The following is a 12,303-nucleotide window of genomic DNA, read 5'->3' as shown; positions in this document are numbered from 1 at the left end:
GGGCCAGAACCTAAACAGGTATCTGTAGGCAAGATATGGCACTATAAATGTCTGTCAATAAAGCATTGATCTGCTGAAGTTGGCTGGCCAACCCCTGAATGACATTCACAATGGCAGTCTGCCCCACACAGATGCTCCTCAGGAGGTCAATAGCCTCTGCTCTTGGGGCAGCAGGGGTACGAGGGACTGGGGCAGAGGTGTCTGCAGCAAAGGAAACACTGACCCTCTTCTGTGAGTGGGCACAGTCAACTGGGGGGGAGCCATATGGAGGCTGGCGATAGAACTGGGGGTGGTGGATAATGATGGTACAGGAGTATGTCCTGGTGGGCCCACCACCAAAAGGAAGTGGCCGCTGGAGGTAGAATCCATTGATAATGATTTTGACCCTGTCTTCTCCATGATACTCCGCTCACCCTCTGGGTCACTGGGTACCTCCGTGTCAGAGGTGTCATGACTGGAGGTACCATGGCCAGATGCTTCCCCATTTAGTTATGACCCATCTCCTGCAATCACCTGAACTGATGCTGCACATACAAAGAGGAAAAGGGGCACCACATGTTCCTGATCACACTTGAACAACAGCTGTGATTAGCAACCATTTCCAAGGTGTTAATTAGGCTCCAGCAACAAACTACATCAAAGTGCCTCCTACATGTACCATACCATAAGCATGCCATCTGAACTGTTAACAGTTGCCCACACGAAAATCAGTATCTCAAACAACTACAATTGCATGGCTGAAGATATGCAATCACAGTATCCATTGAAGAAGTAGGAGACCACTTCACCTTCAATGCTTTGTCTCACAGAGCATACCTCAGTTACCTGTTGTCATATAATAGTATGCCAATGCCAACTTAATTCCCACCGAACCCACACAAGGTCATGCAGACATCTATTTGTCATATACATAATAACAAATTAAGAACTGGTGTTCCAATATAGTAGCCTAGAGCAGGTAACATTGAAATATTCATGTCCCACTGGAAACATATGAGGAATGCATACTTTACGATGTATAATTTGTCCTAATTGAGTCATGGAGGTAGTACTAATGTTGCTCAGATATGCTACACATTTGGCTTGGAAATGTAGACTTGAATTGTATACTGTAGACAAAATGTGCAAAATGTCACAGAGCCATGTCTCTAAAATCCACAACACAATGAATCCTTACAATGACATACTCTGATTGCATCCGTAATGCCAGTAGCCTTTTGTATATTAGGGAGGCACAGAGATTTGCAAGTACTTGTAGGATGCCCTCAACATGTTTTGCCAATGAGAGGCTACATCACTGTCTTCATTTTGGACTTTCAAACCCAGTAACTGTGGCTGTATGGTTGTACCCAACCACATATGATTCCAACATAACTGCAAACCACTCCATGATGCATGCCAACAGTCAGGTAACAAACATTACCCATTACACAAATGCAGTGCATTGTTCTACATGATGCCACATCAATAGCATGAAAATGCACATTGTGTGTAAAAACTGTAGTCCTCCCTGTCATGTCAATCATTGCAACTGCAATTGTACATGCCAATTGACATGCTATGATGGGTGAGGGTATGTGTCAGTCAACAATCATTGGTGACACACTCCTGTCTGTGGAACCACATGAAATGTAGCCCCTTTGCAAATGCTCTATTCCAAACACAGGTTGGCATCTTCATATATATGAGGGAATACAGAAATCATCCCATGAGCACAGGTAGACCATGCATGAAACAGCAGTGTACATGTTTTGTCAAAACAGAAAGGGGCACATGCTAACATGTAAGCACAAGGAATGTTAGCAACAGTGATGGCATATACATCATGTCAATGGACATTCCCTGCTTCCCAAGAGCTATTATTGATCTGTAGCTGACCCAACGAACAATATATGCTCTGTCACATGTATTATGGCCATCATCACATTACAGACAGTAGTGAGGCACCAGCCCTCGTCACACACTAAAGACAAGTGGTCTCTGGGGGCAGATGCCAATTTTCTCATTAGACCAGACACATGGCTGAGGACAGTGATCCATCACTTCTTTTCCTTGGCCTGTAACACTGAGGAGTAGTGGTCTGTACCATAGAAATTACACACACAACAACAAACATTACTTGTTTGATCAATGTACACTACCATATGTAGTCCCTGGAGAGAAAATTGTTTGTGAATTGTAAACAGGTGTGTTCTAGGTCCCTGGGCCAATAGGCAAGGCAAATTAGTATGCACCACATTACATATTTACACAAGCAGTTACTCATCTACTGTGTCACACATGGCTCATCTCTAATTGTCAGGGGGATATGTCAGAACCTAACACATTAACTTGGGAATGTGACAGGCAGGAATGTGCCCTGTATTCACCCCCTTGTGGCTGCTGTGCTCCCCTTAAACGCCCATCAAGGTGAGTAAACATCATTTGTGAGCTTACTTACAGATGTATTTGGGCAAGTGAACACTGGGCTGATGGTTAGAGTTAGAGAAACAGGGCCTGTTAGGCTTTGCAGGCAGGTCGGTCCCTCTGCTAACACTAGACAAATGGTATCCTCCCAGGTGAGTAAACTTTGTTTGGAAGTTGACACACAGTGGTAGCCGTGTCTGCTGTTGACAGACAGTAGACACAGCTGGTGTTTGGGGTAACAGAAATAAGGCCTCCTGGGAACTACAGTTATGTTGCTCTGTCTACTACACACTCTGTACAAATGCTATCCTCTAAGATGAGTACGCTTCAATTGTGAGATAACAAACAAGGGCAATTGTGAATGTGAACCCTGGGCTGGTGTTTGGAGTTACAGACACAAAGCCTCCAGGTTACTCCCTCGTCCTCACACACTTGACAAATAGTATCCTTCCAGGTGAGTAAACTTCATTTTGTTGCTGACAAACAGGGGTAAGTGAACCCTGGGCTGGATGTTAAAGTAACATAAACAAGGCCTACTGGGAGTTGCACTCATGTCACTCCCTCTCCTATACACACTGTACAAATGGTATCCTCCCAGGTGAGTACACTTCAATGGTAAGTTAACAAACAAGGGTAATTGTGCAAGTGAATCCTGGGCTGGTGGTTGGAGTTACAGACACAAGAACTCCTGGGAGTTGCAATCAGGCCACTCTCTCTAATACACAGGATGATTTGTGCCACAACATATTGCACTAGAAGTACGGAAATAAGGAAGATCATTAACCGATAATGGACCTTACTTTCAGATGAACTTGAAGTAAACGATCCTCCCATGCATGCTTTTAAGAGGGGGCAAGAACATCAAGGATTGGGTGGTTAGCTCTTTGTTGGAGGAACCTCCAAGACCCTCTTTTTAACATTTAAACATAGGCATGTGTCTGTGACATTTAAAGAACATACTAATTGCAATAGCAACAATGTAATCTATGTAATTAAATATCCTTGTGATTTAATATATGTCAGGCAGACAAAATAGAAAGTAAAGGTGCAGATTATGCAACATTGTAGTCGGATTAGATGTAAAATACAAGGTGCTCTTTTGGTGGATCATTTCACTGCATTGAATCATTCAGTGGATTCATTGAGATGGTTTGTAATTGACAAAATCAATGTCAACCAACGAGGGGGGAGTGTATCAGATAGTCTTAATTTACAAGAATGTAACTGGATTCATCTTCTGAACTCTTTCCTTCAGGGGTTAAATGAATATGAGGAAATAGCGAGGCAAACAGCCAGTCTATCGAACGGTTGAGACAGCATGTGCTGGATTTTGAAGTACGTATGCTGATAGATTGGGTCATGGCTAATTTGATAGATGATATGGCGGATACCAAGGGACAGCAGGTTTGCCCTAGTGGTACTAGTAATAATATTTCATATTACTACTGAAGGTCTGTAGCCGAGTACCATGTGGAAATTGGTTGTCCAGTTTTCAGATAGGTACATATTCCTCCTAAAGAACTTGGGGCTAAATAGGATAAGTGAAAAGATTGAAGTTGAGTGGCGCTAATTTGAAAATAGACTCATTTATGATTTAAGAAGTGATGATTCTGCTCTCTGACTTCTTTGTAGGTCAGGGTTTCTAATTATGATGCGTTATGCGTAGTGTAGTGAGTCTTAAATGAATAAGAGGTGCCCTATATTGGCTGTGTTGATTCTGCCCTTTTACCTCTCTCTAAGTCAGCTTTTTCCAACCACCACGCGTTATGTGTGGGGTAGTGAGTTTCAAATGCATAAGTTGTGCTGTAAATTGAATGTTCTGTATTTTCACATATGTTTTTTCCACTTAGTTGTTGGGGTATAATTAGTACACAGAGGAAGGTGACACGAGCGAGAAATGCTGACAGTTGGAATGATGCCTCTGGTTCCTGAAGTCTAGACAAATGCCATTATTGGCATTTTTGCAGATGACGCATGCATGTTCATCCATCAAGGATATTTAAACGCAGGCTTTTCTCTCGCCACGTCTTTAGATCACAGAGAGAGGCCTCACAGACTGACGAGAGTAAATCCGGCAAGCGAAACGTAATGGGTCCTTTGGGGATGTTAGATGTTTTCCTGATGAAAGGGTTTCAGTGGTTTATTTTGGATTGGGTTTCGGTCTTATCTTAAATGAGGCAATGCTTGTGGAGTGTGAGGTATCTGACCGAATGAGGGGTCAGTAATTGTGGCCTTCTAGTAAGCTGGAGTTATAATGAAGCTACCAAGCCTTAATGTGTATATAGGCTGGAGTTGGTCTTAAAGGATGTACAAATGAGACGTGTCTATTTCTATTTAAGGGAAGAAATAAGATTGGAAGAAATGATACATGAAATTATTCTGGTGTGAATTGGATTGAATAAGACAATTGGGAGAATGAATCATGTGAATTTGGGGTAAGAATGAGTTGTTAGTGTTTTCTGTGTAAGTATTTTGATTGGCATGTGTCTTTTATTTATTTTTTAGTTTGGTGGATTATTCAAGTGATGATGGTGAAGACTGATGTTAAATGTAACAAGGAGAAATGTGGGTGAGTATTGAGAAGGATGGTAATGCAGCGTAGGTGTGAGGAAGTTGAGAGGATAATATGAAGGCTGATGTATCCTTTTGGATGATTTTAGATGTCCCCTGTCTATTAGTCCTGAGGAAGGCCCGTTGTGGAGCCTGGAATTGGCCGAGCTAGAGGGGGTCAAAACGTCAACGAAGATGCTTTAGCCTGGATTTCTATTTTTTTATATTTATGAAGGACTAAATTGGGGATTGAATCCTGTTTAAAATAAGTTTTGATTCAATGTGGGAAAATGAATAACCAACAGGCTGATGTTTTTTATGTTCATTTCTTTGATTAGTTTAGCAGGAGATTGACTATAGTTTTTCTTTTCTAAATCACAAGCACTTGATCCATTGCACTTTGTATTGTCCTTCTTTTGTGGTGATACAATGGGAGATTTTTGTATATGAGTAAAGAATATATTTTGTATTTATAATAAAGGATGTTTTCCTGAATGAGTATGTTTCTATGCTGCATGTTAGGTATGAGGGATGTTATGATTATGGTTATAATTAGTTCCTAAGGGGTCAATGTTGTTTTGTAATAAGTTTCCTCCCACAACAGCGACATCTGCCACTAGGATGGTTAAAACTCTTTGACTGTATCTTTATCTCCATTGTTGTTCTGTATTTTTAGTTGTACTATTTTACTTTCACTATAGTTGTCTCTTACTCAAAGTCCTTGGTGTCCCACAGTAGAAGCCATCAGCAACTGCCACCGACTGAGCTACATTTACAAGAAGAGATCATCCAGTACAGGACTTGGCTTTGATTTTTCTGTTTTTTATTACATTTAAAAAAATATTTTATAAAATTTTTTATTTATTGCACAATTTAAAAGAATAAATACAATTTTTATTTTTGCTGATTTTTATAATACATATGCATTGTTCTTAATGTATGGTTTACATTAAAGTCAAACAGTTTTTCCAATGTAGATTAATTAGGATAAATTGAAAAATGAATATAAATGTAACCTCTTCAATGTCCAAAAGTTTCCTGAATACTTATACATGAGTGGGAATAGGAAACCTAACCTCCTCAATGTCCAATGTTTTACCAATTCAGTTTAGATTGGAGAGGGAGTAGTTAATCTAACATCTTCAGTGGCCAACACTTTTCCCAATGTAGCTGAGCTTGCAGTGGGAATAGTAAATGGAAATTCCTTGAAGTTTTCCAGTTTTCCCCGTGAAGGTTAGGGTGCCCTGTATTTGTATTTCAAACAAATAATTGTAAAACATTGTTTTTTGACATACATTTTATTTTCACAGAACCAGTTTTCTTTTGTACTGACACTAATACATTTTATTAAATTTTACACTTGTTCATTTTCTATTTCCTTTTTTATAACAATTATTTTTACATTTACTGTTTTCAACACTTTATGATTTTTTTTTTATACCTTTGTTGCATGTTTTCACTTTCAAACAACAAATTACACATATGTTTTACATTTTTACATAAGGTACCATTTTACTACAAATTCTTTGCAATACATTTTTCTCTAAAAATATATTTTTCACAAAAATATTTATTACAACATTTTGAGGAACACATGTATAATTGTATATACTATTAGGTATTGTAAATTATAATTGTGACAGTACATTTGTATATATTTTCATTTGATAATTTTGGTATATTTTGCAATTTTATATAACATTTTTGAACATTTTTATTGCATGTTTTCCAACATAGAAAACCTTCTTATTTTTCATTGTTTTCTATGGACAGGTTAACTTTTTTTATGATGAGTCAGCAGCCACTTATTTACTGCTACCTTCATTTTTTTGTCTATCAACCTTGTATTGTTGTCATTCCAGCCTCCATGCTGACACTGGTCCCTGAACCTGCTCTACAGAGCAGATAAGACTAAATTTAAGTCACGTTTTGAGGATTGCCATTAAGGAGATTTGTTTAATATAGTTAGTTAACATCAATGTGTTGTTGTAGTTTACTGATAAAACGGTAGGTTGCAGTCGAGGGTCTCATTATGACTTTGGCAGTCAGACCTGCCAATCGCCAAAGGGGCAGGTAGGTGCCTGCCCTCATGCTTGCGTCCACCCCCCAGTCGTAGAATGATGTTTCTTCCAGGGTGACCGGCAGAAGCATTATATTACATTAGTTCCGCCTCTCAGCCAAGCAAGAAACAGTGCCCGCCATTGGACTCAGCTCCCCTAAGGAAGTCGAGGCCAATGCCCTAACACAACAGCACCTTTGGAATGCACACTGTCTACAGTGCAGACATATGCGCATTCCGATGGTGCTGGCAGGAGGCCCTTGGACTGGCTTTCCACCAGCCTTTTCATGGAGGGTACCTCAACATGAAAAGGCTTGAGAAAAGAGGACTTATGATCACCACAGCGTTGCTGAACTCAGTGCCACTGTGGCTAACCACGACTCCGACCACCACCACCCCATAGGGATCAATGATCCTGGTGGCGGTCCCCTTGTGATACGACCGCCAGGGTCATAATCTGGTGGTCAGACCACCAGGAGTATGGTGGTCCGACCTCCACCACAGGTTTGGCGGTTCTTCGACCATTAAACTCATAATTAAGCCCCTAGAATTAGACATGCAATTCCCCATCCTTAGTGTGTTATAAAGGTTTGAACCTGATGTTTTTGTGCAGAATAATATATGTATGCTATTCAAAAAATTATTATTTATATTGTTAGGTTTAATGGGTCATTTGTACTGTGTGGGTGGGGATTTTTTCAGTTACTTTTTTTACAGTTTTTTATTGAAAACCATTTTTTCCTATTTTTTTAATGTATTTTTATTGTTACAGAAATAAGGAAGGTTGTATATTAATCAATAATAATTTTAACTTGTTTTATTTTGGGTCTACCTTTGGTGTTTTTTATATTTAATTTTCCTGGTTTTGGATGGTTCCAAAGGAATGCTATTTTACCCATGGATAAGTGTTTTTTGCATTTTGAATGTTTTACATTTCTTGGATTTCTTTTACTCTATTTTTGTGGATTTGCTTTTGGTCGATTCCATTGAGATCTTGGCCATCAGGAACACAACTACAAGTTGTATTTCATTTTAATATGTGAGAAATGTTTATTGGTTGCAAAAGTTATTGTTTTGTGGATTATTGTGTTATGTATTTCTTTTCCAAATTGGTTTTAGGTGCTGTAGAGGTAGTGTTTACTGGGTTCACTGTATATTAACGTAATTATCAACACTTTTTTTAGTAGCATTTACTTCTCAGTCTTTTCGTTCTTAATAAAATGTAAATGTTTGACTGATTAGTAAACATTTTATTGTGATTAATACATATAATACACATAATACATATATCACTGTTATTATTTTATGTTATTTACAGTTGTATTTTAGTTTTAGTTAGAATGCTTGGATTTTTTAGAGCAGAGATCCTGCTATGGATTCTAGGTATAGTAGTCATTGGGTATTTGTAAGTGTACTACTTCACACATTTGTTTAGCTTAATTGATACATTTGGTTCTAATTACAGCACAGATTGCTCTATTCTAAGTTACTGGTAGCGTTGTTCTTCAATTTCTAGAAATTTGGAAAGTGTAGTGTGCCTTGAAAGGCTTTGTGCCACCCTTCTACTGCAGTATGTTTTCTTCTTGGTGTGATATTGTATAGTGGCATAGGATCCTCTATGGTTAGTTATACTTTGGTAGGCTTCTGTGATGGGGACCCTGTAGTCTGCCACCTCAGATATCTTCAAAATACTCAATTTGGGTACTTACTTTGTCTTTGTGTGGCAGGGTGACTCTATTGGGAGGTCATAGTGGTTTGCTACATCTGTTACAGGGAAAAATGATACAGCAATTAATATTTTTTTTATTTCATTAGCTATTTGAGTGTTTGTTGAGTACTCCAAACTTGCAGATTTTTTTATGTGTCTACATATACTATGGTTAAAATTATACTAACAGCTTTGTATAGCTGTATGTTGGTATACTTCTAAAAGGGAAATAATAATTGCTCGTTTAAAGTCAAGTATTCTTTTTTGGGGGATAATAGTTGTTAAATTTGTATTTTATTTGAGTTAGTAGTTCATGATATTGTTTCACTTTCTTTTTTAGGCAAATGTGAGTAAAATAGATATCTTTATGATGTGCTACTCACAATGGATGTGTTTATTTTTGAGAATATTGGAAGGCAATATTTTATTAATAAATAATTACACTTTGTGCCATATATAAGGAAGGGTTGCTCATTATTTGATATGTACTTTGGTTAAAGTACTAGTATGTTGATATGTTTTAATTTTTGAGTGGCAACAAGGGTTTTCAGTCTTTTAAGTCTGGGATGTCCATTATTTGCCCCATAGTATAGTCAGGAACTTTTGGAATAATAGTTTTTCCAAAATAGTTCCAGTGGGTTCCTGTGAGCTAGTGTTGGCTTCACTTCACTAAAGACTTCTACCACATTTCTAACTGCAAGGTCGTTACCTTTGATGGGTGATTAAGCTCTGTCATGTTTTGCACATTTTTGTTTTTAGTCAAACCCTCACATAACATGCATTTGAATTACACTTTCTACATGTCCAATGTATATTTTGTTTAGTTGTGCCTCTTGAATGCAAGTATGTCCCATAAGAATCAAGAAAAGTTTAACTTTATGAGTTCTGATGTAAGAGGCTGTCTCCGACATAATTCTAGTATTTAAAAGGGCATATCAATGATATATTTGCACTAGCTATATTTGGTAAGTAGGAATAATATTTTAACACAAATTGCATTTCTTTAGGTTTAACACTGACAGATTTGATGTTCTTTCCTTTTGTAAAGATGTTTCTTAAGATTTTTGTTTTTATTGAAACACAGTGGGACAGCTGCATGATTTTTTCCTGTTTAAAAAGGAAAATTTGTTAGAACAATACTTTTTTTATGGCTTTAAATATTTTAGGTCTATTTTGAAATGATATAGTGCTTTGGGTTTACATTAAATTATATTTGCTTACTTATTGATGATTGTTGTATTATGTGTATTGTATTGCAATGTTTCCATAGCTCCTACTATCCCTATTTGTGGTTCCGCAATGCTTGTTGAGTGTGGAGTTTGGAAAGATGATATACATATTTTTGTCTTCTAATTTTGAGCTTTGCTGTATTGGTATTTACTATAATAGAGACATAAAAATAAAATGTATTATACATTTTTTTAAGTTGGCTTTCTTTTATTTGGATGGTTGTCTTCATTTTTCTATGTTGCTTCTGGGAATGTTGGTATTTTTCGTATATATGAGTGCATTCTTTTGTCGCCTTTAAATGATGAAAAGTGTTTGTCTAGTTGAATAGGATTAAAATTTTAATTTTATTAGTTGTTTTATTTTGTATTTGAGTTTTTATTGTGGTTAAGTCCTTATGTTCTGGAGACTAATTAGTGTTTATGTGTTCACGTTATAAATTTTATTTGAAGTTATATTTATTGAAATGTTTATACACATTTGTGTATATTCTTTTAATATATAAATAATTTTTATGTGTTGTATTGCTTGGTTTATTGTTATAATTTTGGTTTCATGTTATTTTAATGCTACTTTCAGTTTATTGCATTTAATGTTAGTTTGATAAATTCTATTAAACATCAAGAAATATTTTTTGTATTTACATGTTTAATAATTATTTTTGAATGCTTTGGTGTGTTTTTTTTAAACTTACAGTGTTTCAACATAGTAGTTTGATGGATTCTCAGTATAAGTTTTTTAATTTATTTTTCATGATATTTTGGTTGGCAACAATGTTATATTTGCTATTTGGATATGGTTCTATATATTGAATGAGGTGATTATGTTGTGTGTTCTTTTACATTTTTCTTTAAAAATGTTGGTCCTTTGGATATATTTATAAGTAATATTTGAAAGAAATTGAGCTGTTGGTTGGCTGGGGTATGGGCCTCAGTCAAGCAGCAGCCACAATCCTTGTCAGGGTAGGTCACAAGCCAACCCTAAACTCTCCTGTGCTCAACCCTCTGGTAGCTTGGCACAGAGCAGTCAGACTTAACTTAGAGGCAATGTGTAAAGTAGAACACCACACAAAATAAAAAATCCCACACCAAGATAGTAAAATATTTTTATTAAATAACACAAGACCAAAATGACAAAAGTCCAATCAGTAGAATTAGACATATTCAATTTTATAAATTTCAGTGAAAGGTGCACCAAAAAGCAGAAAGTGTGGATATCTAGTTGCGCATGGCCGGCACAAAGTCACAAGGTCAGGCTATCTGTGATAGCGTGCAGGCCAACTACAAGGTCTCAGTAAGGTCTGCTGAACAGAGTACCTTAAACCTCTTTTTCGGAGCATTGCACGGATTTGCTTGGAAGATGAACCTCACAGGTGTAGCAGTTTGTTGGTTCTAAGATGCTAAGAGGCTGCAATGCGAGGGCCTGTGTTGTCATTCAGGATCCCTTCAACAGGCTTGCTATGTGAAGTCCAGTGTTGAGGATGCGGCTTCTAGTCAGAGCACAAAGAGCTGCAAGGCTGTGATGCAGAGTCCATTGTCGAGGCTGCTGCTGGTGAGAGAGCAAGGGCTTGTGCCAAAGATATCTCACTCAGTGGTGGTTCCATTGGGCTTCAGTGGCAATGTGAGTCTTTGAGATGGGTCCATTCCACACAGCAGTGGGAAGCATTGGTTCTGCTGGTATTGTGTCATGCAACAGAGGATATGCTTCAGTTCCACTGGATCTGCAGAGGTTGGAAGGGTCCCTTAAGCTCACTTCCAAGTTTCCAGGACTGGGGTGGCACCACTTGTTTATTCACAGATTTCGGAGTCCAGGTGCAGAGCAAGGTTGTTGGAGGTCTGTTGTGTCCCTCTGGCTTCAGATCATGAGACCAATCAAGTAGCTCTTGCAGTCACTTTGGGTTCTGGGTTCAAGAGATGAAGGTTCAATCTTTCTTATCCAGGCAAGTGGTCAGCAGGCAGCAGGTCAACACAGAAGTGCAGCATTTCCTACAGAGCAGAAGCCTAGTATAGTAACAGTCCTTTCAGTAGCACAGCAATCCTTCTTTCTGGCAAAGTAGCCACACGTTCAGACGTGTACTGAAGAGTTGGTGTCTGAGGTCCAGTATTCATACCCAGTTGTATATCTGAAGTAGGAAGAAGATTCTAGTGGCATGCCTTTGAAGTGCACCTGTGCCGTGACTAGCTTACCCTAGCACCAGACTAACTACATGGAGTTTATAGCCTTTGTGTAGCGACAGGACACAGCCCATTCAAGTACAAGTTAGGCTGGGTCTAGCTCCTCCCTTCCATCCTGACAGTGATGGTCCATCCAGTCACACCTAGGTTCCCAATTGTTTGCCATTGTCCAGAAGGAA

This window comes from Pleurodeles waltl, chromosome 4_1 (genome assembly GCF_031143425.1).
Source record: "Pleurodeles waltl isolate 20211129_DDA chromosome 4_1, aPleWal1.hap1.20221129, whole genome shotgun sequence".
In the NCBI taxonomy this organism is placed as follows: domain Eukaryota; kingdom Metazoa; phylum Chordata; class Amphibia; order Caudata; family Salamandridae; genus Pleurodeles; species Pleurodeles waltl.
This window is presented reverse-complemented; position numbering follows the sequence as displayed.